The sequence below is a fragment of the Megascapheus bottae genome, chromosome 9 (assembly GCF_031878675.1).
Source record: "Megascapheus bottae isolate mThoBot1 chromosome 9, mThoBot2.hap1, whole genome shotgun sequence".
Classification (NCBI taxonomy): domain Eukaryota; kingdom Metazoa; phylum Chordata; class Mammalia; order Rodentia; family Geomyidae; genus Megascapheus; species Megascapheus bottae.
The window spans coordinates 35,901,670-35,928,950 of NC_143517.1; the positions used below are offsets into that span (position 1 = coordinate 35,901,670).

Consider the following 27,281-nt stretch of genomic DNA (forward strand, 5'->3'; position numbering starts at 1 on the left):
AAAGTGCTCTGCTTGGTCATTCTTTAGTTGATCTAGAGGCTAGACTTTGAGTTCCTCATCCAAGGTTAGGCTGGATAGTGACTACCTCAATTCCTAGGATTATGGGTATGTTACCCACACATAGAAAATGGGATTTTCTGTTATGATTAAGTTAATGATATTGAGGTGTGGGAGATTGTCCTTCATCATTCAGATGGCCCCCATGGACTCATGAGAACCCATAGAAAAGGCAGCTGAGAGGGAAGAGTCAGAGAATAAGATGTGATGGCAGAAGCATAGATTAGAGGGATACAAAAGGGCCTTGAGCCAAGATGTGCAGGCAAACTCTAGCAGCAAAGGGTAAAGAAACAGACTCACTCCTGGAGCCTCCAGAAGGGAGACAGATACCATAATTTTAAGGCTTAGGTCTCTACAATTCTCTCAACAATGATTTGTAACTTACAATGGAGGCTAGGCTTTGTCTTTTTCTATATCCACTTTGTTGTTGTAGCCTACTTCATTTAATGCAGGCTTCCTGTTGTGGTGTGACAGACATCTTGGCTCTCACACAATCAGTAAAGTCTTCTTTCTTTGCTGGTAATGGAACAGGCCATTTATTTCCAAACACTTCAGGCCAATTGTGCATTTTCCACGTACAACTCACTGTGGATCACAGCATAAATTCTGAGAGTCCTTCTAGGGAACTAAACTGAGAGAGCAGGAACACACAAAATTATGTTTAAAGGCTCTAAGTGTTCCTTCCGTCTCATGGAGGATACCTGGGGGTTTAAACAGGCTTGTGACGTGAAGTAGAGGCCACACAGCACAATATGGCAGGAGAAGGCATGCAGCCGCTTCATTTCCTTGGGCTCTCTCTGGACACAAGGATAAGCCCCTTCAAAATTCATTTTTACGAGTTATCTATTTGCATAAATTTGTATCTGTGAAAGTGCAGAAGACAGAGTCAGTCGGTGCTCTCCAGTGCCTCAGAAGAAACAAACAGCTCCTCAAATAACTACAGCGCAGCAGAATGCCTCTTAGAAGATGATGAGATGAGCATGTAACAGAACCAGGAGGAAATGGCAGAGGCATTCATTAAGTAATTAATTAATTTATATTACTCTACATGAGTACCAAGTCCAATGCTGAATGATGCCTTATCTTGCCAATAATTGGAAGCCGTACAATTAAATGTGTTTACCATGTGTACTCAGGACTCCCCCGCCATTGCCCCTGAGATGTTAAAGCTCATTTAGAATCTATGCTTTAGAGGGTCTTTTTTTTCTTTTTTATGGTTACAGGTACAGGGATGCCCTGTTTCCAAAGCCTATGCAGGATTTTATTTATTTTTAATTAATGTATTTATTTTTGCCAGTCCTGGGGCTTGAACTCAGGGCCTAGGCACTGTCCCTGAGCTTCTTTTGCTCAAAGCTATCACTCTACCACTTGAGGCATAGTATCCTTTCTGGCATTTTCTCTTTATGTGGTACTAAGGAATCGAACCCAGGGCTTCATTCATGCTAGACAGGCACTCTATCACTAAGCCACATTCCCAGCCTCTCTACAGGAATTCTATTATCGATGACTTCTTTTTCACCATGTCTCAACACTGAGGGGCAGAAAATGATGAATGCAACAACAGTAGCATTTTCAACAACCAGGCTTTTCTTTTCCTTTTCTGATTCTCTTCAAGACTTTCCCTCAGACACACAAATAGATTTTATTTTTCCTTGCTCTCTGCTTTCTGCAATATACTCTAGGCCATGGTTGGCAAGCTATGGTTTGTGTGCCAAGTCTGACTGAAGCTTGCTTTTATAAATGAAGTCTTATAGGAACACAGTCTTTTATGCCCATTAATTCACTTGTCTAGGACCTGCCTGGATAATTGAAGACTGCAGCAAGAACCATGTGATTTGCAGAGTCCCAAATCTTTACTATTGGGCCCTCTACAAAACAACAAGCACAATAAATGTTTTCCAAAGCCTCCTCTAAGCCCTGAAGATTTCACAGCAGAAATTCAAGCATCCAAAGAAACCAATTTCCCAACTTCCATGCTACTATATTTCATGAAGGCCACGAAGACTCAAGTCTCTTGAGACTCAAAGCCAGCTAATCTTATGGAGCTTTGTGTTTTCTTTTCCCTTTCTTGATCATAGTCAAGTACAGTTTGGTTTTCATGAGATGAGAATTTCATTTGCAATTCAAAAAGGCCCCATGACTTCACCTTGGACTTAACTGATTTTGTAGCTTTGTCTCCTGGCCAGCATGTCACCTGAGGCCTTGCACTGTCCAACTTGGTGATGGAACTGTTTGTTTTCCCTCACTCAGAGGGAAATCCAAGAGATATTGGTTCTTCCTGGGTTGCTTTTAGGCAGCTTCACTAAACCAGGAATCAAAGTCCTTGAAGGCTTGAGTTAAGAAAGATGGTAAGTCCATCTTCCTGTTTATTGTCCACGCCTTCTCCCATTGACATCTATCTGTTTATTGATGAAGACTTGATATGAGGAGAGAGGAGGAACAGCATACCCCAAACACATGACACTTCTCACAGCCCCGGGCTCATTTCTAATCTCCTGCTCCTGTGGCATATTCAGCAAGGCTCTGTGCCTCCAGCAGACCAAGCTGGATGTGACCCAGCTTCTCCAGCTGGATCTTCCCATTTGTGTAGCTGCCAAGGGCTTAGCAAAGCAGCATAAATTCATATAACAGGACCAGGCTAGTGAGGACACAGGGCTCTTGGGTCTCTGGATCCTTCATTCCTGAAGTATTCTTGTCTCCTGCCTTTTCCTCCTTACTCAAGCCTCTGATGGGGGAAAGGGAAAAAGAGGAAAGTTACAGTTGGACTAGAGTGGTACTACTGACACAGAGTGAGGAAGTATTGATTCTACACCATCACTGACCACTGTCACCCTGCCACTTAGCCAGCCTTCTTTCTCTTCTGTTCTTGGAAAACAGACTAAGAAATCATTGTGATCCTGGTACTGATTGTGTTAGCTAAAGAAACATCATGTGTTTATAGTAGCTCATAACTATGAGCAGTTATTTCTGGGGCAGATCTGAGGGCAGCATGTGCCACTAGATGGAGGGCTCCCCCCGTCCACCACACCAGATTTCCCACCCTTTATGTGCTAGTTTATGTTCGTTTCCAAGTTCTTCCATCTTATCTCTAGTTATGCTCTGTACAGCTTCTGTTTCAATTACATTTTGTCTTCTTGAACTTTTAACAAATTACCACACTGTTCTTGATTCTTTTTAGGCATTGAACCTTTGGACATATTTTATCTGCTTGAAAAATTGCTTCTGTATAACCACATTCTCCATCTTTACATTGACCCTTTTTGGACTGACTAATTTCTTCTTTTCCCTCAGAGTGAAGTTTAGGCAGAACCTTCTCCAGGAAGTATTCTCACCTCTGGGTTCTGGGAGCCCAGAGTACTGGCACTTCTATGACATGTGTCTATGTGTGTTATGTTTACTTCTTTGGAAGCTTCCCAAGACCAGGACTTGGTCTACATTCCTAGTATTTAGAGAGAAATCAGTGAATATTTGTAGAATCAATGAGCAATCAAATCTCAGCGGTAGGGTTGGCTGATTTCATTTGCAGTGAACACACACAATTTGCTCACCAGTGAACCAGCTAAATGATAGCAGAATTGGGATTCATTCACAGGCTTACCAAACCCAAGTCCAGTGTTCTTTCTACCATCTTATATGGCCCAACATAAACCTGGCTATTCTGAAGAGCACAAGGGAAAACTGTCCTTCAAATGAAGAGTCACTTCGTGTACAAATAGTGATAGAACAGTCTGGGAGTGAACACATGGGGGAAGTCATGATTATCCCTGGGGAGATGAGGTAGAAAAGGGACTGAGGGAATTTAAACCATGCTGTAATTTCTTTTCCCTTTATAAGGGAATCTATTCATTTATGACTTGTATAATTAAGATTAATTTATAAATGAATGCCACCATGGAACTTTTCTGTATCACATTTTCCAGTTGATGAATTTTTCTGTGTCTTTATAGAAATTGACATCAATGGTTCCTTTACTGTTCATTCCAAAAAGAGAAAAAAGAAACAACTATGTCCCCTTCCTTCCTTCCTTTTTTCCTTCCTTCCTTCCTCCCTCCCTCCCTCCCTCCCTCCCTTCTCTCCCTCTCTCTCTCCCTCCTTCCTCCCTTTCTTTCTTTCTTTCTTTCTTTCTTTCTTTCTTTCTTTCTTTCTTCCTTCCTTCCTTCCTTCCTTCCTTCCTTCCTTCCTTCCTCTTTCTCTTTCTTCCAATCCTTCCTTCCTTCCTTCCTTCCTTCCTTCCTTCCTTCCTTCCTTCTTTCTTTCTTTCTTTCTTTCTTTCTTTCTTTCTTTCTTTCTTCCTTTCTTTCTTTCTTTCGGGCCTGGGCACTGTCCTTGAGCTTTCTCAAGGCTAGTGTTCTACTGCTTGAGCCACAGCACCACTTCCAGCTTTTTCAGTGTATGTGATACCAAGGAATTAAACCAAGGGCTTTGTGCATGCTAGGTAAGCACTCTACACTGGGCCAAACTCCTGGCCCTAGAATTCTTTTTAAAAAAATAAAAATGTTAGAAATGTTAAAAGGAATGACATGGATCAAGACGCACTATACTCATAATATAGCTCTGTTGAATAACAACTCCTTTGCACAACTACCTAAAGAAAAGAAAATTCAAAAATAAATAAATACTTACTGTTGCACACAGCACTGGAACTTAATTGAACCAAGGGAAGAGGTGTTGCTCAATGGTAGAACACTTGTCAGGATGTGTGAGGTCCTGGGTTCCATCCTCAATTCTGCTAAAATAAGAAAATATAGAAATACAGAACACCAAAATTAACTGGACCGAGAGGCACATTGCAGGGGCTGGAGTGTAACCGTGACTATACTACCTAATTTGTTGGTCTATTTATGACTCTTTGTCATAGACACTTTGCCTTGGATGCTCTTTCTTTTCTCATGGTTATGTCTAATCATAAAGCATCTGGTCTGTATCATTAAGGGGAGCTGAGAAAATATAATTAGCCAAGCATGTAGGAAGTAGATGGTAAATCTTCTTCATGACAGAAGCGTAGCCCCAGATTGTATTCCTTTCTGAGTAAAGACCTCATTTGTTGGCATATATAGATCCTTAGCACAGGAGTTCCTCTATTCTCTAAACATCCCTCTACAGCTCACACTAGTGGTTGATTTGATTAAAAATCTGCCTTGTATATGCTGCTTCCTTCCTATACTACATTCCCATTGCTACATTCCTATGTACAAATCCATTCTTCTTGGCTTAGAAATGCCCTAGCAGATGCATATGAGTGTGACTTAACTGTCTAGCTCAAATAAAGGCCATGTGTCTCAATAAGAAGAATGCCAAAGGAAGAACCACAAGGCAACAATAGCAGCAACTTCTGAATAACCACAAAAACCAATGGACCAGGCCACCTTGTAGAAAGGACAGATGGTAGTGTAAATACACATGTCCAGGCTTTTGTGGCCTTTCAATAAACTTCATGCCCAAGACACATGTAGGATCCATATAGAGAATGGGTTGTTTACATGTTATGGCATATGTTTGATATATCAGGATGGGATTATAAAAGAAGCCATTCTAGTCTTACCAGTGTGGTAGTTCTATGTAAGGACTTACATGAAGTCCTAATGACTTTTAAGTCATTCTGTTTAAACTTTTGCTTTGGTTTGTCAAGTGATGAATATAGCCAACAGCATCACAAGTGAAATGGCCCCAGTAAGTAGGCCTGAGTATCATTTTTGGTCTAGAGGGGCCACATGAAAGCAATAACCTTGTCTCTTTACCCCAGTTGTTGAGTTCAATTCTGGTCAGCACAACCCCTTCGGACTCAAAGCTGAGACCTAGCTCTCCCCTGCACATAAAGTTGGGCAAGTTGCTCCATCTCTCTGCTGTACTCACCTGTGTAATGTCATAAAGCCTTCTGTGTAGCAGAGTTGTAGGATTAAATGAGTCATTGAGTGCAAGCCAAGAATTTAAGACAGGTTATGCTCATTCAAGTAGAGTGATGACTGCTATTCATTCAGCCCCCTAGGATCCCAAATGAGTAACATTCCATATCTCTATCCTGTGATCCCTCTGGCCCGTCCCACAGAATGTATGACATAATTGTCACTGTTTCCAGAACCCATCATCTTGAAGCTATGGACATCACTTGGTATTACTGCTTGACTCATCTCCACCCTCCATCCCCTGCCCTATGCACCTAGTTGACTGAGGGGATTCTAGTCTCCCCTAGGGTTAATTTAGAGTTGGCAATTGATACGTGTTGTACCAAGCAGTATTGGTCTCTCTGAATCTGGAATTTAGAACAACTATCTCAACATTGGTCTGTTGCTGGAGCAGAGTTCTTCTTGGAACATTCTAGAAAGAAGTACTGGGGAGTCTGTTCAACAGCTGTATCCCAGTCATGCTTTCTTCCCCTACTGAGTCAGCTTGTGTTTCTTAGAGATCTGGAGGATGAATGCTTGACACCCTTCATCCCCCTCAACCTTAGGACACTCCTCTACTCCTTGGCTCTTAACAAGGATTTGTGCCTCAAAGCCTAGAGTTTTCCAGCCCCTCCTTTTAAATGGCTGGTGAAAATAGCTGTCCTATTATTCTTTTCAAGCTGAAAGTAGGTGCTTGGATTGTAAAAACTGGAGCAGGCAGAAGAGTTACCATCTGGAGGGGATGGAGAAGATTTGTAAAATGAGCAGATCTCCTGGTTTTCACAGCATTGGGCATTAGGTAATGTCACAGATGGCTTCACTGGAGGACTATGGACAATGCACAGAGATTCAAACACGTCTCTGTCTCTTCAAAGCTACAATTGTGGGCTGAGTTGGAAGGCAAAATGATCTATCCAGACTATCTATCTATCTATCTATCTATCTATCTATCTATCTCTCTCTCTCTCTCTATCTGCTCTAGAATCCTGATAAACCCAGGTTGAAGCCTGGCAACCTTAACATACATGTTTTATCACTATTGTAAAGATGATATACAAAGGGGTTATAGTTTCATAAGTCTTGTAATGAGTATGTTTTAAAATTTTTATTCTATTGTCAAGATGATGTACAGAGGGGCTACAGTTACATATATAAAATAGTGAATATATTTCTTGTCAAACATTGTTACTCCCTCCCATATTTTTCTCCTACTTTCCCTCCCCCAATGAGTACATTCCTTTTTTAATAGTGTCACCCCTTCCCTAACTTTCTCCCAGTTTCCCCTACCACCCCCCCACAAGTTGTATAACTGATTTTCAACATAGTATCTAGTGAGTATCACTGCTGCATTTGTTCCCCCTTTTCCCCACCATTTCTGTGTTCCCTCTTACCCTTCCTGAAACAGATAAATTTACAAACAAGATAAAAATACAAAGGAAACAAAAACAGCATAAAAGGGTGAAAACCCTCTTGTTCCTATTTCTTGGAGTTCATTTTGATAAATATCATTTTATATTATCATATTTCCATAGCTTATTTGTGATCCTCTCCTAAGAATATCCCCCTCTGGTCTCACTGTGTGAATGTCTAGATGTCTGTATAATTTATCATGTCCGAGTATATTTGTATTGACTTTTACAATCCAGTGTTCACATACATTTTTGCAGTGATAGATGATTTAGTTAATCTCCGTGCCACAGTTCCTTTGTCTTTATAACCAAACAACAACACAGCACTAAGCAGGGCTTCTTAAACAGAAAGGGATAGAAGCCCATCTTGAGCCTGATTAATGTACAAAGGGGACTCTATTAGCTTATATTGTAACACAGTCAGGGAAAGGGATGCATTGCCATCAGCTAGGTTGAAGATGGGCTACGTTGTTAGATGGGGAAAGACCAGAGAATGACTCAGATTCCCTACCCCAGCTTAGGCCAATCACAGAATGATAGAAGGAGATGCTGAGCTGGTTCATCCTGGTGGGTGGCTCTTCTACAGTAGTAGGCCTTTGGTAAAACTAGAAGCCATCCCAATGTGACCCCTTCCTTACCCAACTTTTATAGTTTGAAGGAAGCCAAATAGTAAATGATCTGTATTCAATATATTCTGTAGAGAGAGGCCTCTTGGGAATGCTGGGGAGAAGATAGGTTTTCCAGCCATTTAGTTCCTTTTGCACCAAGACTGAGCATGCCCAGAGTGATACAAGCTGTTTTTGTTTGTTTGTTTCTTTTTTTTTTGCCAGTCCTGGGCCTTAAGCTCAGGGTCTGAGCACTGTTCTTGGGCTTTCTCAAGGCTAGAACTCTACCACTTGAGCCACAGCACCACTTCTGGCTTTTTTTTTCTATGTATGTGATACCGAGGAACTGAATCCGGGTCTGTGTGCATGCTAGGCAAGCACTCTACCACTAGGCCAAACTCCCAGCCCACAAGCTGTTTTTTTTTTAACATACTGTTTCTGCAGGTGGCTCTACTGGACTCCTGAAGCATACTGGGACTTTGGTGTCCCTAAGGTCCTCCCAGCCTGACCCTGCTTTACTGCAGCCAGGTACTGTCCATCTTCTGTCCCATTTCCATGATCATCGCTATTATCTCACAACCTCCTAAGCAGGAGTCAGATCTGATGTTGTTGTGACCTTGTTTAATGACACTGGCTATTCATCACATTAGGCAGAGATTCCATAGCCTGACAGGTACGGCCTTCATGATCTTATCCAAGCCACCCTTGCAGGTGTTGAGTGTTCAGATCCTGATACTGTGGTACAAAGGGTCAAAAAAAAAATCCTTAGAGACTGATAGAGGAAATGAGGAGGAAGGAGTGAGGGTGACTGGTGGCAGGTTGCTAGGCAACCATGCAGTAACAATAGTTACCTGTATTGAGACAAATGATGCTAGAAGCCAATGAAAACTCCCCCTTTCTTTAATATGTGCTTTAAATGCAAAGACCAGGCCAATTTCAAGTGTTATGTGATAGAATTTTGCATAGTTCTTTGTTTCTAATATTTAATACATTGAGGCTCCAGACATTGTTCCCCCTCTTGGATGGCAAACCTTCTCCCCTATCTACAAACTACTATTGTGTGGCAGGGAGAGTAATTTTAGGGGAGGGGGATTTTCTTTTTTTTTATTGTGGAAATGATGAAAGGGGAGGGAATTTTCTAAGCAGCCAAGACTATAATGGAAGTCATTGTTCTGTTTTCAGAACTTATTGCTTTGGTTAAAGATGGTTGCCTAGAGACATTGTTTGCATGTATTGATAAAGAAATAAATACTGAACTCAGGCCTAGAAATCCAAATAAAAAGCATGCCTTTCTCAGCTTTGAGATGTTCTGTCTCCAAGTCTTGTAGGCCATGCTGCCTGAATTCTAGTTCAACAGTCTTTCCAACCTGTACACACACACACACACACACACACACACACACACACACACACACACACACCAGAGGGATATATGTGTATGTGTATTATTTTACAGAGTTGTTCCTAACTAAACTGTTCTTTAAAAAAAAAAATTACACTCAGAACCAGGCGCAGTGGCTCACCCTTGTAATCCTAGCTACTCAGGAGGCTGAGATCTGAGAATCTCAGCTCAAAGCCAGCCCAGGCACAAAAGATCGTGAGACTTTTATCTCCAATTAATCACTAGAAAATGGGAAGTGGTGCTATGGCTCCAGGGGTAGGGTGGTAGCCTTGAGCTGAAGAGCTTAGGGACAGTGCTCAGGCCCAGAGTTCAAGCCCCATGGACCCCTACCCCTGCCCCCGCAAAAAAAAAAAAAAAAATCACACTCAGGCTAGGAGTTTGGCCTAGTGGTAGAGTGCTTGCCTAGCATGCATGAAGACCTGGGTTTGATTCCTCCATAACACATACATAGAAAAAAGCCAGGAGTGGTACTGTGGTTCAAGTGGTAGAGTTCTAGCCTTGAGAAAAACCCAAGAAAAGGGCTGAGGCCCTGAGCTCAAGCCCCAGGACTGGCAAAAAAAAAAAAAAAAAAAATCACACTCAGCAATTATTCATTGCCACAGGCATTTGTTTTATCTTTGGAGAGCTTGCCAACAGCTGTGGCACATAGCCTGAAGACACTGGAAAGGTGGCCCATGGTCCCGTTTCTGCTTGTCATCCTCCTTGGCCCAGATAAGGTGAAGCAGGTGAAGGGCCAGGAGACGGCAGTGAGCCGCACCACACAGGCTGCACATTTGGCGTTTGTGCCTCAAATGACTCATAGGTCACAACCAGATATTTCAAATCCTACGCTGGCTGAAAAAGAACCAATTTCCCTGTGTCTCACATCCTGTTCTATTTTCATGGAAAAGAACATCTAAAGGAATGCACATCGATCAACTTCTCTGACTTTTTCTTTTTTTTTCTTCTAAGTATTTTCTGTCTCATTTTCATAAGCCTGTAATTAATTAGCATTAGAAATGTGAGCCTCTAAGACAAACTCCCATGAGGGCTCCATAGCTATGTTTTTATTCACAGTTCTCAAGAAAATATCCCTTTCTGATTAAAAAAAAATTTAAGATACACATGGAGACAGGAGAAGAGATTTTCCTGTGTTTTTCCAAAACATCCACTTATAGACAAACATCAGCAGGGTAAGTAATTCTACTGTTGCAGCAATGTCTTTCTAGGCATCAAAAGCCAGGGCAAGTTACAATAGCTTTAAGATAGATTGCACAACAATGATGCCTGTTCTTGCTGAGGAGTCAGAATTTTCCAAGCACTCTTCTGGACAGTTAAAGCTTCCATATGCCCTTAGAGATGATTAAATTTCAAACCTCAAGGATATTTTCAATCCTCAATATTTCCAGAGGAGAGGAAGATTTGTATGGCTTTAAATGTCAGCCTACGATCACCAAGAAAGGAAAGTTATATGTATCATACACACATTGATTTCTTTGTATTGCATGCTTGGATTATAGAATCATTTATTTATTCATTCATTCATTCACTCATTCCATATGTTTGAATAGCAATGAACAAAGACAGGATTCTTGTCCTAATAGCTCATATTCACTGGTGTGAGAGGTAGTGAAGAATGACAGATATAGAATCAAATGAGTAGTGGTGGTCTGGAGACATCAAGTTGAATGATGTTTGAAGAGGTTTGTTACACAGTAATAAGTAACAAGGAGAGGGCTACGGAGATTTTTCTAAAGGAAGTTCTTGTTAAGCGAAAACATGGAGAGTGCAGAATTTAGTTCTTTGGGAAGAGGCTGGTGCTGCAGCAGATGTACTAGCATGTGAAAAACAGAAGGCTGGAGAAGCATGGTTACTTCAGGAACTACAAGCATAGTCGGATGTATGGGCAGAGGTAGACAAGGGCCAGACCAGACAAGATATGTGAGTAGAAAAAGAACATATGTAATACCTATTGAGCATGACATGCATTTCCAAAAATCATCTGACATGGCTAGTTCACACAAATGAAAAGTAAGATGTTTGTCCAAAAGGAAAGTACTCCATTTTGTTTCATTGTAATCTATTAACACGAGGACATACTGCTCATTATTGAGTAAGGTCTAATGAAACAGGAGATCCAAACATCCAAGAAATACTTGTTCAGAACCTCTTACTGTGTCATGAAAAAGAGATGTACAATATAGACATAAAAATGCCTCCTTTCAGAGCTAGACACACACATTCACACACCCTCTGAGACCTTCTCAGATCAGAGAATTCCACGGAGCATCATCTGTGGTTTTGAAGTAAGCATGCTCCTCCCTGGGAAACAATCATGTCTTACATGTGGAAAAGGTAGTGCATCCCCTCGATGGGGAGCAGAGTGAGTACTCAAATCTAAGTACCAAATCAAAGGCTAAACCTTTATAGCGATGCAGTACAAGGCAAGACAAGATGTATCAAATTACACTGTAGAAAAAGAAATCAATTATTTAAGACCAAAGAAAAGTGTCATTCTTTTGCCTGCTTTATATACTTGGAAACATTTCTGTCATTGTGTGTAGATTACCCTTGGCAGGGGGTAGGGATGGGGTGGGAGGAGGTGGAGTTTAAGTGTGGCTAGCCAAATCTGTCCTGTTTCCCCTTCTTATTGGCATAACACATCTTTCGAGTTTGACACAGTATTCGAATATGCAACAGGAAATAAGAGTAGGTAATGGGTGCTTACTAGTGTCAGGCATTTTATGTACTTGAGATCATTTAACTTTTCCAACAATCCCCTAGCAATTGTGTTCATTTTCCTATATTGCAGATGAGCAGAGCAAGGGTCAAACAAATAATCGACTACCTAGTTCCTGGGCTTACAGAGAAAGCGCCTCAGCACTCAAATTCCTGTGCCCCTAACGCCAGCATCTGTGCTCTTTTCCTCAGGTCAGGCCATCTCCTTTCAGGTATACCTGCATTTACATGTTATATTCAGTGGTTATGCTTTTTTAAAAAATATTGTTAGCCTGCACTGGCTGTGAAGAAGGAGGTGTCATTGTTACTTTTCCACACAGATTATGTTTTTAGAGCAATACATATAGCAAAGCAGATGACTGTACGGAGGTGGAATTGTTCCTGGGAAGAGGTAGTACAGTGAGGCAGTACAGTCTGCCTACTGGTGACTGTACTTTTTTTTAAGCCAAGATGGAGTGCTCTGGCAGATACCATTATCTTGTCTGCTTCTTTAAGTTACTTGTGTATTTAAAACCTGTCAAATTCCCTCAGTCAATAGGGATAATCTCTAAGGATCACTTGGAGATTCTATTAGCTTATAAATTTCCTGAATTGTCTGTGTAAAGTTGGGAATGTGAATGAACAGAACTTTGATGCCTCCAATATTTGGTGCAGGCTCACTTCTATCTGAGAATGATGCTTTCAAAGACAGTGCAGGTTGAATGACTTCTCCCACAGAAGGAAGGAAATAGCACTTCTTAAATGTCATGTGACAAGAACTAGGGTAACAATTTCTCTTTATGTTACCAAACTAAAATCTGGCATCCCAGGCTATCAGTTAAAAATTGACCTGAAAGCAATTTAAGACAAATTCCATCTTTTTCACTGGTAACTGTCATGGAAGGGTGCTGGTGGAAACGAGTAGATGTGGACTCAGCATGCATTGAAACACTTGACTGGCTTCAGATGTGCCAGGCAGAGTAAAATTGCTCTGGGAGAATTACAGGGGAAAAAAAAAGAGCTGAGGAAACAGTAAAGTCAAACAGTTGGAGCTGTGGGGAGCTGTGGGGAATTGTGTCAGGCAGTGAAGACGGCACATCTACCACTTTGGGGGATGGGAGGTGAAGGAGCTTTATTGAAACATGAGTGAAAGCCCAGAAGGAAGGCAGCAACAGACTGGAAAACAGCCAGAAAAGGAAGGACAAAGTCGTCTTTTTCCTATCAGGAGCCTGAGCCACAAACATCAATTTACTTCTGATACGAATGGGAAATAATGGCATCCAACAATTGCTTTTCTGAAAGCGAAGGGGGGAAAAAAAGCGAAATGACATCATCTACAATACAAGGGTTAGTCATGCATCATTTAGTCCTGACATTAATTCCGAAGTCAAAAAGCTAAAGGAATGTAGAACAACAACAACAAAACCAACCAGAGCCTCAGGCCCCAGAAAGGGACTCTGGGAGATGAGAGTACAGTTACCTAAAGCAGTCAACAGGTGGAGCTGGGGGGCTGCTGAGCCCCTGGAGCTCGGGAGAGAGCCAGGCTGCTGGGCAGTGGGAAGCAATGCTGTCAGCGAAACGCTCATCAGATCCACACACGCCATCCTCCGCAGTCCCCAGAACCAGGTCAGAGAAGACGTCCTCAGACGCAGCAGGGCGTGGGCAGCTGACGCCCTGGGATGGCACTGTGCTTGGTACAGATCAGAGCGGCCCTGACTCAGCCCAGGGCTACTCAGCCCCTTCCAACCTCCAGTCCACCACTGGGTTTGGAGCACCAGGGATACCTGCATTAGCAGGCACAGAAAATTGGACCCTTTAATTCACTTTGTCTTCTTAACATCAATTCCGTTGATCAGTGAGAACATCTCTCCAGAAGTGACATTTTCTCTAACAAAGAAAAAAAAAAAAGAAAGAAAAAGAAAAAACGAGCCCAGACATGTCACCACGGTGGACTGTGACCTAACCAAATGACCTTCAAAGGCATTACAGAATCAGCCCCAAACTGGAGATCAAGCGACAAACGTTAGCTACTCCTTTTCTATGGAGTTTAGACAGCAACACAACAGGGTTTCAATGCCAGGAAGGCAAGAGCCAACTGTACTGGGTTTGTCTCATCGTTTTGTTCTCTGGCAGAGGGCTCATTCCTCCAGGTAATCCTGAAATATGAACCTCAAAGGTGGGGCTTCCTGCTATGGTAGCAGGTTGGTACTCAAACCAGTGTGTGGTTGGGGGGGGGAGGGGTAGACACCAGGCTCTCTGTGATCCATCGCATTTCCTGTTTCTAACTTCTTGTCTCAGCATGGTGCTCAGACAGAAGCTAATTTTGACTATGATTCCCCCAAATTTTACTTTGAGGAAGATGATAATGTGAGCTTGGAACCTCAGGCTTGGAGGACCCTACCCTCTAATCTATAGAGGATGAATGATTCCAGAAGCTTTGGGGAAGCAGGGACAGACAGTTCTAAAGATTTACATGATGAGTGGTGACAACTTTCCTTCCAGGGTGCTTCAGGGCAGTCTTGTTTGGAAGGCTCTTGAGTAACTACTCCATTCTGCATTTCCTTGGGATGATGAGAACGAAAACCTCACAACACCTAGAGTTACTTGAAGATCTTCCTGCTTTCTTGGTTGGAATGAATTCCATGTATCTTCTAGACAACAGGTAGTGGCGATAGCGTGCATTTCTGTGCTTTGATTGTTTATGATTTAATATGGATATTCTCTACTTTTAGCTTCAAAGTAACTCTGTAAATTAGACAATCAGCACTTTTAGTTCCATTTTACAGAGGGAAAAGCTGATATTTCAAGGTCTAGTTCATTATCCAAGTTGAGTTGGAGGCAGAACTGAAATGCACTCTTTGGTCACTATGCAGCTGAATGTGGATTAAATGGAAGACAGTGATAGTAAATACAATGCCAGCCCCATACATAGTTAGATGCAAATAGATGACTGTGGCTTTCGCTGGAGCCACACTGCATTGGGGAAAATGCCAATTCCTGATGTTTTCACCAAAATGACTAAAATGTAGCCTATAGAATTTAAATCTGAGTCTTTTTCCTTTAAGATTCCATGTGTGTGTGCATGCACATGTCCTGGGGCTCAAACTCAGGGCTGGGTGCTGTCCCTGAGCTTCCCCCCCCCCTTTCAAGGATAGCACCGTACCACTTCAGCCACAGCTCCACTTCTAGCTTTTTTGGTATTAATTGGAGAAAAGAATCCCGTGGACTTTCCTGCCTGAGCTGGCTTCCAACTGTGACCCACAGACCTCAGCCTCTTGAGTAACTAGGATTACAGTTGTCAGCTACTAGTGCCCAGCTCAAATTCTAATAATTTGCTCCAATATGTCCTTGCTACATCTCATGAGTTTGTTTTCTGATGTTTTCCCAGAAAAAAAAGTCTCCCAGGAAAAGATGTATAAGAAGTTGTTTCCCCAAGAGCCATATAATGAGTGATTGTTGTCCTTAATGTACTATATTATCTCTCATCTCTTTTGCTGTCCCTTGGTTATCTCATATTGTTACAGTATTTCACTTTGTTATCTGATATATTGGATATATGCATATTTGGTTGTTTGAAATAGGATAGGGAAGGGGGGAAAACAAGATGAGGGCTGGGGTGAGGGGAGGGAAATGGGAACCAAGACATGAGAAAGGGTATCAATGTATGTGAAGTAATGCACCTTATATCTGGCGAATATAATGTAACCCTTCTATTAATTACAATACAAATATATGAAAAAAAAGAAGTTGTTTCCCACAATTTGGCCAAAGACTGACCCTTGGGACATGTGAGGGTACTTTCTTCTTAAAATGTTTCTGAAATGTCATGCACATTTCTTGCTTGTGAATTTTGACATGAGGTTTGGACATGAATTTTGATATCTAGAAAGCAAATTGCCTTAAAGAATGCATCTTTCAGTGACTTGATTATTTGATTTATCAGAGCTAGGCAATTTACAAAGTGAGGTTACAATTTTCCGTTGCTTTTCTCCCAAAATAACATCTTTCACAGAGTCAGCTTCTTAACTCTTATTTCTGAAGAAATTTTGAAAGCAATTGGGAATAAAACAATCTCTTCCATTGGGACAAGACTGTTTGACAAGCAGCAATGTATATCTGGAAAGATTACAGGCCTAAAGTGCACATAGACTGACTGGAATACTGGATTTCATTTATTCATTTCTTTCTCCATTCAAAGCATCCTACTTGTCCAACACTGTAACTTAGGAAACAGTGACTAAAACCCTGGCTCGTGCCTTGTGGAACTTATAGTTTAGTGATTATTTTCTTGTCAGTCATGGGGCTTGAGCTCTAGGCCTGCACACTGTCCCTGAGCTGTTCAGCTCAAGGCTACTGCTCTACCCCTTGAGCCACAGCCCTACTTCCAGTTTTCTGGAGGTTAGTTGGAGATAAGGGTCTCACAGACTTTAGTGCCTGGGCTGACTCTGAACCACGATCCTCAGATCTCAGCTTCCTGAATGGGTAGAATTACAACACCCAGCTAGTGATATCTTAGCAAAGTTTCAGTACTTCCCTAAGCTGGCCCACCATGTTTCTTTTCTTCTTTTTTTTATTGGTCAACTTTATTGAAACCTGTTACAGAAGATACAAGGCCTGTAGAAGTCTGAGTTACATTTTACTACAAAATATAAAATACTTGAATCCAAACTACAATGTAAAAATTCACTAGACACCACTCCAGCTCACTATTAAAGCTTGGACCTCAGTAATACTAATTAGGAAGAAATATGAAAACAGACGTTAGTGTGAGAAGTGGATAAAACAGGCATTTCCTGCAGGAAATATCTCCAGTTGCTTTTGTTAAGCAATCTTAAATCCACAAACATCAAAAACACATTCTAGGGTTAAAGTACTACAGCATTTGTCTGCCACACACAGGGCCCTGAGTTCCATCCCAAGTATTTCAAAACAATGAAAAAAATGCAATTGAATGATGTTTCCATGATCATTCTGGAAATGGAAAGAGTGAACTTGATGGCCCTAACAGTAATGTCAAGTATCAAGGCAATGTTTTAATTCTTATCTAGTGATCTGCTATTTTACTCCATTTCCTTTGGGAATGCACTCTTTCCTTTATTTTAAGGTACCTTGAGGTTCCCTGTATTACAATAAACACTTGGACTATTTTTTGCTTTAAATAAAGCATTTACATCTTTTGAAAAATATGTATAATAGTTACTCTTCAAGTCCTGCACCTCGTTTTTGACAGGTAAAGCATAGAAGTAAAGCAAGTAGTATCCTCTCAAGTTCTTTTTTTTTTTTTAAGCCAAATATTTTGTAAAGGTCTTTGACCTTTAGAGCTTAGAATTCAACCTAGAAAAGCCAGTTGTCAAGCACCTGGTCCTAATTTAGTCAACTTTCTAGGGATAGGAGAGGACAGTTGACTTCACGGGAGTTGACCTCATGCTTCCTAGGCAAAGCCATGTGAGCCACTCTTTCAACTCCCATTACATGTATCTCTTTTAATTTATCTACTTTAAAAATGATTTTGAATTTAAATTAATCAGGCCCCATGAAAATCATGACCCTTCTTAGACTCAAGCATGGTAAAAGAAGTTTTTGCCATATCTACTCTACCAAAAAAAGACATGTGTTTTTGGCTGACAGGTTAATCAAAGTTGCAGATCAAATCTGTTGATAAGGACCACAATTTCTGAGCTCGTAACAAAACCATTCTGATGGCCTACACATGACCAGAATTCTAAGACTAGAATTAAAAGCGGTCAGGAGTTCTGTCCTTTCAGTGTTTCTGAGGAAAACCATGAAGAGGCTTCTAGCTTGGTAAACACTGATCAGACGTTGGCTAATGTTCTTCGCAAATTCAACAGGTGGAAGCATCGAGCTGTGCACAGATGAGGCTCTCACCACTCACTAGTTTTGTGCCAATTTTCTGTAGCCACCTCTTCCAGAATCATAGTCCTTCTGATACTCATCTGGAACCTGGCCCCCAGATCGCCCACGTCCATATTGCCTTCCCTCTTTAAAGCCTGCATCCCAGTCCATGTGAATTATCCGGTCATCCAGACGAGCTCTAATTATGTATTGCATGGCGTTTTCTGCATCTGCTCTTGAATAGTATTCTACAAAACAAAATCCACATGCTGTTTTTTTCACTTTGTCCAGACCCGTAATGATCTTCTTTATATCACCACTTTTGCTGAAGAGCTCATAAATTTGTTCTTCAGTTGTGTAAACATACACATACAATGTGCAACTTTTCTTCAGTAGTTTTTCTTGTTCTTCATTGTCTCCCCAGAAGTGCTGGTCGAGGTACTAGCTGAGCTCCACGTAGGAGTCGCTGCTCAATGCCTTCAGAAGTCCTCCAGACACAGCGGGGAGAGTGCAACTGGAATGCTGCAGTCCGGAAAATGCCATGTTTCTTTTCTTTTCCTCTTCTCTCCTTCCTTTTCTGTCTCTTCCATTTCCTTCCCCCCCTCTTTTTTTCTTGCCAATCCTGGACCTTGAACTCAGGGCCTGAGCACTGTCCTTGGACTTTCTCAAGGCTAGAGCTCTACCACGTGAGCCACAGCACCACTTCTGGCTTTTTTCTATGCATGTGGTACTGAGGAATCGAACCTGGATCTTCGTGCATGCTAGGCAAGCACTCTACCACTCCTGGCCCCTCTCTTGCTCTCTTTCTTGCCGTGGTCCCAGCTGACTTTCAGCTGTACCCCCTTTCTCAGTGTCATGAGTACTGATGAGCATTATAGGCCTCTACTGCCATGCTCAGCTTTGAGCTTAATTTTTAACTATAAATTACATAAAATGGATATTAAAATAAATGAAGATATATATTCACAAGACTGTGATGTCAGTGACTAAGACAGGGTGAAGCACCTGGCTGGTGGCACTCAGTAGACAGTGATTTATTCTAGCTGATTAAATCAAATCCAACAGCAGGGGGCAGCAGACTCCTTGGTGACCTCTGGAGTCTTAGACAACCCAAGTTTTGACCTTTCCCTCCAATTCCTTATCACTGAATCTGCTCTCTCAGCTCTCCTCTGTCTTGTAATCTCAGTTGTCTCTCCTGGTTCTCCTTCTCAGGTTCTCTTACTTAAAGGGAGGCTTCATTCTCCTATCTGGGCATGGTTCTTGCTTTCCAGCTTCTCTTGCTGCTCTTTTTCTCCCTCTGCCCTACCTGTCATTCTCTTGCTGAGTGCCATATTGGTGTACCTGTCACTTATATCTCCTGTCTCAACCATTCTTTCACTCTCTAGTACCCTGTATCCAGCACCCAGGCGAGCATTCTCCACTAGGCCCTTCTATTCTTCCAAAGAACAAGCCTACTGGGTGATTCCACCATCTGTTCTTCAAAGGGCCCTCTACTTCTTTCTTTCCTATTTCAATTCATTAAGTCATCTAAGCTCTCAGATACTCTGACTAGAAAACTTGGAATCTCTTCAGACTTTCCACATATACAAACAATTGCCAAATATTCTTCATCTGGCCTGAATCTGCCAGATCTGAATCTGTCTTCTCTTTGTTTTTCCCATCACCTCTCACTGAGACTACAGCCATGGAGAGGGCCTCTGCTCTGCCCTTCTCTGTCTCATCTCCCTTATCTGTAAATTCACTGTCATCTTAAGACACAGCACTGATCGCCTCACTTCCCTGCTCCAAAACCATCTATGACTCTCAAGGGTCAGTCAGCCTGGCATGTCAGCACATCTGTCTTCGGCTGACACTACTGTCTTCTCTCTGAGGAGTTCCCCAATCTTCTTTCTACACTCATGTAATTTACCATCCAGATGGAGAGACCCAAGCTGATCAGCGACACAGGTGTGTGCACCTGGGAATTAGGATATGGTGCAGAAGGAAAAAGGAGGATGTCATCAGAATGGGAAATTAAGAGTCTAGTCTGGCACATTCCAGGAACTGACCAAAGGCTGCAGAAACACCAACAGGGTATGCATGAGATTGTGAGGAGAGGAGGAAGGATTGTCTGCACAGGGATTTAGGGTGGCTGGTTGGGTTGGTCTCTATGCTAAGAGCAATGGAAAGCCACTGGAGGCCGGGAAACAAAGGGTGGAATCTGATGTGCATTTGTAGAAGCCAGTCATGCCGAGACCTCCTAGAGACAAGGACTCTGCTTGTCTGAAGCCTCCAGAGGGCCTGGAACAGAGTGGTCTTTTAAGTCAAGACAAAAGGGATGAAGAAAGGAGGGGCACAGATGAGAGGTGGGAAACACTCTTTCCTAGAAAGAGGCAAACAGGAGCATATGTAAAACTAGGAGATACTTCTACACAAACGTTCTACACAAGCACTGCCATGCCACAGCTGTCCTCTGTGGAACAAGAAGCCGAAACTCTTTTGGAACTTGTCTTTGGACCTGGGTTCAGATACTGTCTCACATTTCAACAATTGAGTGCTATATTTATTGCAGGCTATTTGTTTTCTGAGTTTTCCTCTCATGCCATATGTTTTTGTTTTTTATTACTTTGTGTTTTGGAATATAATCTAGAAAACAGAAGAACTTCTTAATCACTGCAAATAGGAAAAACAGCAATGGTGGCATGCTCTTGTTTCGTGTGGGGGTAGAAGTGGGGTCAGTGAGTTGGAAGGGGAATGAGGATAGGGAAGGGGAAGGAGGCTTCTGCCTTTCTTTAAATTTTTTTTGTGATGATAAAGAGGGCTATACTTATGTAAGTCAAATAAAGAGTACATTTCATTTTGGACCACACCTGGTTTCTGCCTTTTTTTTTTTTTGGTCAATGGTGAGACTTGAACTCAGGGCCTAGGTGCTGTCTCTGAGCTTTTGTGCTCATGGCTAGTGCTCTACTACTTGAGCCACAGCCCCATTTCTGGTTTTGTGGTGATTAATTAGAGATAAGAGTCTCAGGAACTTTCATGCTTTGAACCATGACCTTGAGATTTCAGCCTTCTTGAATCGCTGGGATTACAGGTGTGAGTCACCAACTCCCACCTGCATCTGCCTGCTTCTTTCTTCCTTTATCTAAGGAGGGGAAATCAACCTTCTCAAATAGTCAATGCAGAGAAATAATGTTCATAAGAATGTAATGCAGGCCCTGGAGCCAGAATCTCTGGGTTTAAATCCAGGCTTTATTATATCTTAGCTGTGGGGCCTTGGACAAGCAACTTAATCCTTTATTCCTTTACTTTTTCATCTGCAAGTTGGACTGCTAGGATTACCTATACCACAGGGCTGTGTGACTTAGAGAAGGAAGGATTTCAGGGCAGGCCTGGGCCACAGTGAACACTCTGTAGTCTTTACTCATTGGCGGTGCATCCTCTAATTAGTCCTGGCAGAAGGGGCCTGGTTGTGTACCTCCCCCAATCTCGCAATCCTTTGTTCCAAATCACTTGAAATTGCAATGATGAAGTCTGATGCACATTTTTTCCCTCATTCTTCTAGAGCTTTTCGTTTGGTGGTCCATAGAGATGTAATTAGCATCCTGCAAATATTTGAGTCAGGCCTAGAAACTGCCTTCAACATTTAGCACAAAGAACAAAACCCAAGAGTCATCACGTTCTACAAACTGAATATGGAGAGCTCTGTGGGCAAATCCTCTAACAAGTGGGAGTTTTTTGAATAAATGGTAATTATGTGGGGAAAACCTAACTAACAGCTGTGAGGGAAAGCGAAACCAACAGAGTCTGGAGGTTTGTGTAAATGAGGGATTGTAACCTGGTGGAGTAATTTATTATCGGGGAAAGGAGAGCATCAACTCAATATCATCTGTATGGGAAATTTGGGGAATGATAACAGTTCCCTGTCGTTTCAGAACATTTGTTGTCATAATATTTACCTTTCAGGGTGTGAGCTTAGCCAACTGTAATTTATTGGTATGATGTACAGCGATGGCAGAATATATTATATCTATCTATCTATATATATATATAATGAAATTTCCAGTCATTTTCAAGACTGTAGTCATTTTCCATTTTCCCATTGTTTGCATTTAAAAGTAAGTTTTGAAAAGATTTCACATCACTCTGAGGAAATATGTAGAAGACAGAGACAGAAAATAAAGAATGAGGGGGATGGAGAGAGGGAATAAGAGAGTGGAAAACAGCAAAACTGATGTGGGCCAGTTGATGTAAAGAAGTGAAAATCTTGCCTATGTCTCTACTTTAAATCTACTATGCGTAAGAGATAAAGAAAGAGAAAGAGGGAGGGAGGAGAGAAGGAAGGAAGAGAGAAAGGAAGAAAAGAACCCAGGGAGGGAGAAGGGAGAAAGGGAGGAAAGCTGAAGGAGGGCAGGGAGAGAGGGACAGAAGAAAAGACAGGAACTATGCAATTTCTCATTAGTTCAATTTTGCCCATTTAAAGCTGTAGCCCTAGTGGAAGGAATATATAGGCTAACATATTTCTCCTGGCATATTAACCAAAAGATCTTGGCACTGAGCTGTCACAGGGGTGAGCTAGTACCAGGCTGGGCTGTTGGAATTGGTGAAATTCTTTTGTTCTCTTTTTATACCAGCAGAAACAAGTTGAGTGAAACCAAGACAGACTTGGAGTTTATTTGTGAACTTCTTGCCCAGCAAAAATCATGCATCTGTCATAATTATTCAGCTTTTATTACTGACACTGCACCAAAGTTTTGACGGTACCGGCTGTTTTTTTTTTTTAATTCCCCAAAGTAATAAACAGACACCATAGATATCAATGCATTTGGATGGCAGAGTTCAGGAGAAAGATCATAATTATGAATTATGATCACCAACAGATGAAACCAGTCACACTCGATTTTTTTTGTTCTGTTGTTATTATTGTTACTAAGACAAGTTCCTCCTGCCTCTGCCTCCCAACTGCTGCAATTATACAAGCACCACACTCCTGGCTTATACTAGCTTCTCTCTCTCTCTCTCTCTCTCTCTCTCTCTCTCTCTCTCTCTCTCTCTCTCTCTCTCTCTCTCTCTCTCTCTCTCTCTCTCTCTCACCAGTCTTGGGCCTTGAACTCAGGGCTTGGGTATTGTCCTTGGGCTCTTGGGCTTTCTTAAGGCTAGAGCCCTACCACTTGAGCCACAGCACCATTTCTGGCTTTTTTCTATGTATGTGGTACCGAGGAATCGAACCCGGGTCTTCATGCCTGCTAGGTAACCATTCTACCACAAGGCTAAATTCTTGCCCCTCCCTCTCTCTCCCTCTCTCTCTTTTTTCTCTCTCTTTCTCTCTTTCTTTTTTCCTCTAGTGGTTAATTGGAGATAAGAGTCTCATGGTCTTTAGTGATAAGGCTGGCTTTGAACTGCGATTCTCAGATCTCAGCCTCCTGAGTAGCTAGGACTACAGGCATGAGCCACTGCTCCCAGCTTAGCTTTTCTCTCAAGTTCTCTTTTTCTTTGAAATTCTTTAGTTATTGCAATACATCTCTGAGTGGGTCTATTTTTTTGGATTAAATGTATTCAAATGCTTTATTGTCTGTCAAAATATTTTCCCATATATTTTTATTGTAATTAATAATAGGGTTACATTATATTCACCAGATAGAAGGTACATTACTTCACATACATTGATGCCCTTTCTCATGTCTTGGTCCCCATTTCCCTCCCCCCACCCCCACCCCTCATCTTGTTTTCCCCCTTCCCTATCCAATTTCAAATAACCAAATACGCATATATATAATATATTAGATGACAAGGTGAAATACTGTAACAATATAAGATAACCAAGGGACAGCAAAAGAGATGAGAGATAACATAGTATATTAAGGACAACAATCTAAGTGGGTCTATGTTTAGTTGTTCTTGTTGGAAAGTGGTTGTCCTTCTGAAATCTTCAGACTCATATTCTTCATGAGTTTCTTTTTCGTGTGTTTATTTGCCATCCTTCCATATGCCTTGATAAAATGGCTGCTGCAGTCTTTTTGTGAAGTCATACGAGTCCCTTGTCAGAGATATGATTTCCAAATACATTCTCCATTTGTTGCTTAGCTTTTTACTTACTTTTAATTTCTAAAAATTTCTATCTGGTTCTATTTTCAAAGTTTGCCTGATCTTGTTTCCCTGAGAGTCTCATACTTTCCTCCCTTGTTTTTCTTTTCTAAAATACAGTTCTACCTTAGGCATTTGAACTGTATTTAAATGTCTTCCTGCTTTCTGACCTGTCTGGCTGGTCCTCTTGCATTGTGTGGCTTCCTGTGTTTAGGAATTTGAGCTGACCAGCTTTGCTTTATGGGGCTGTAGTCTTTGGAAATCCCTGAGGGGCACCACTAGGGGAGTTCCGCAAGAGAGGTTTGATTTGACTCGAGCTACTCTAGCACCATAGTTTAAGCGATCTCATTTTAAAGAGTCTTAGACTATGCCCTGGGCATGGATTTACACACCAGACAGTTCCAAGGCTATAAATATTCACAGAATATTTTTCAACCCCTCCCTAAAGCAGATGGGTGTTTAATTGTTGTTTTTTGTTGTTCCTTCATTCGTTTTAATTCTGCACTGCTTCAATCTGGCCTCATATTGTGGTTTCAGTTCCAATTTCCTATCCCAAGGGCTTAAGGCTTTATCTTATGTTTCCATGCAGGGATTATCAGCCAAATCCCCTCCCTACCCCCCAAGCCCCACCTCACCCCCCACTCCCACCCCCTACTCTCTACTCCCCCTTCCCTGCCCCCACTAGTTTCATGTCTGTCTCCCTGGTTTTCATTTCCCTCATTATTCTTGCTGCCTCTGGGATTTTTCTGGCTTTATTATGAATTACCTTTTTCATTTAAAACACTATCTCATTTTTTAAAAAAAAGCATACTTACCAGCATTGTCCTAGTTTATCCTATATTGCTTGTATTTAATAGTAGAAGGATGTGAAAATTATCTAGATGAATATTTTATCCAATAGCTATTCATAACAAAACTTACAAAGACATATATGACTCCTGTGCTTAGACATTCAGTATATATGATGGAATTTAAGGCCTTGAGTGACCTTGGAAATAAGTGTTTTGAGAATATGATTACAAGACCCTGCCTCCCTGTCCAACCTCTTCTTCTAACGTAATATCTTGATTCCTTATTTCTTTATTCTTGTGTGTGTATGTGTGTGTATGTCTGTACTTGCACTTCCATGCGCACATATACAAGCACGCACATGCTCGTGCTGGTACTGGGGCTTGAACTCAGGCCCTTGAGCTCTAAGATTTGTTTTTGCACAAGGCTGATGCTCTACCGCTTGAGCCACACCTCCATTTTTGGCTTTTTGCTTGTTAACTCAGGTAAGAGTCTCTGATTTTTCTGCCTGTCTTGGCTTTGAACTAGGATCCTTCAGTCTCAGCCTCCTATATAGCTAGGATTATAGGTATGAGCCTCTGGCAACCTGCCTCTAGATTAGTTTCCTAATTCTCTTAAACTTTTTTTTTTTTTTAACATTTAAGATATATTTACTATGTAGCTCTTCTCTGCTGGAATGTAAATCCCATAAGGTTAAACATCAAACCAGAATAGAAGAGCAGAAAATATGTTTTACCATTTAACAAATCATCCAAGTTATTGGTGAGGACATGGGCATCCATGAAATGTGGTTTCAACTAAGAAAGAGAAATTTTACCAAATGCCTTGTATCTTATTTGAAGGAAGAATAGTTTTTAAAGTGGTTGTTTTTATGAAGCCTAGAAAAAAAAAATGTCCGAGGGCAAGAATTTAGCGATGCTGTTGCAGCTCTGGCCCAGGTTAAGGAAAGCTCAACATGTCCTCATTCAGACCACAGGGAAGTATGCTGACTAATCTTTGGACTCTGAATGAGGACATGTTGAGATTCTTTGGGAGCAGCTCTTTGATCTGATTTCACGGATGAATAGTAGCTAAGTGCCTATTAAAAATGTAATGGGTTAGGTGTCCTGCATGGATCACAGGATTTCTGAGGACTACCCCTTCTTGCAGTAAGAAGGCTGGCATCCTGGTGTATACATAAGTCTGCTGAAAATTTCATAAGCAGATCAGCCCTGATCAGCCCAGTTGCAAGATCAGGTTCAGTGTTGGTCAAGATGAGGACCAGACTGCATCAAGGTCAGGAAGCTAAGCTTCAAGACTGTTCCCTCAGAGGGCATTCCTGGGCTGGCAGCACTGAATGACTCAGGAATCGTGGAAACAAAAAAAGATTCCTGGCCTCTGCTGCATCCCGAATCAGGATGGGAATGCAGTTGGGAGATGGAAGCTGGGATCCACTTTTCACAAAGTCCTTGAGGATCTTTAGGCAGCAGGTTTGGGAAATGCTGTCCAAGATAATTTTATTTTACATCCTTCTTTAACTGGAATGCACATACTTTTTTCTCTCTGCCCCAAAATAATGACTCTGATTACCGAAAATGTAATTGAGTTTAATGCAATCTCCAGTACTGTAGGCTTAATCATCCCATGGGTAATTGCATTTTGAAATAGGAGCTTGTTAGTGCAAAAAAAAAAAATCTCTGCAGCATGAGAGCTGTCTTCTCCTCTGGGCTAAGGAAGGTCAGGGTCAGTCCAGGTGCCCTCTCACCCAATCCTCTGCGCCTACTTCCACATCTGGCACCTCCTTCCCACTCAGGGTACCGAATGAGCTATCTGACACTAGCTGCCTGTGTTCATAATTTCAGTTGGCCATGGAAGATTCCTGAGGAGCACAATGTTTCATCCTACAAGAAGCACCTGCTGGGACCGGGAGTTTGGCCTAGTGGTAGATTGCTTGCCTAGCATGCACCAAGACCTGGGTGCACATACATAGAAAAAAGCCATAAACGGTGCTGAGGCTCAAGTGGTAGAGCACTAGTCTTGAGAAAGTCCAAGGACAGTGCTCAGGCCCTGAGCTCAAGCCCAGGACTGGCACCAAAAAAGAAAAAGAAAGAAAAAAAAAGAAGCACCTGCTTCCTTCTTTGTAAGGTGACAATGGAGCCAGATTTCTTTTTTTTTTTTTTTATTGTAATTAGTAAAAGGGTTACATGATATTTGCCAGATAGAAGGTGCATTAATTCACATACATTGATACCCTTTCACATGTCTTGGTACCCGTATCCCTCCCCCCCCACACCCCCCACCCGTCTTGGTTTTCCCCCCTTCCCTATCAAATTTCAAATATCCAAATACAAATAAATTCAATAAGTCAGATAACAAAGTGAGATACTATACCAATATGAGATAACCAAGGGACAGCAAAGGAGATGAGAGACAACTTAGTACATTAAGGACAACAATCATTCATTATATGGCTTTTGTTTCACTATCCTGGAGGTCCTTTCAATTAGCTTCACATTATATGTCCTTATGTATCAAGATTTTTGGAGCC

General features: G+C 41.6%; 1 long non-coding RNA gene and 1 pseudogene across 1 annotated transcript; both read right to left on the reverse strand.

The window, feature by feature from the left end:
* Positions 1–2,363: 2,363 nt before the first annotated feature.
* LOC150059009 (uncharacterized) lies at positions 2,364–6,274 on the reverse strand. Its single transcript, XR_016536579.1, has 3 exons — positions 5,911–6,274; positions 4,681–4,786; positions 2,364–2,782 (listed from the first exon to the last, which is right to left on the reverse strand). It is a non-coding gene; the product is annotated as an uncharacterized LOC150059009 (long non-coding RNA).
* An 11,670-nt stretch (positions 6,275–17,944) lies between these two features.
* LOC150059010 (nuclear cap-binding protein subunit 2 pseudogene) lies at positions 17,945–18,448 on the reverse strand (annotated as a pseudogene).
* Positions 18,449–27,281: the final 8,833 nt, after the last annotated feature.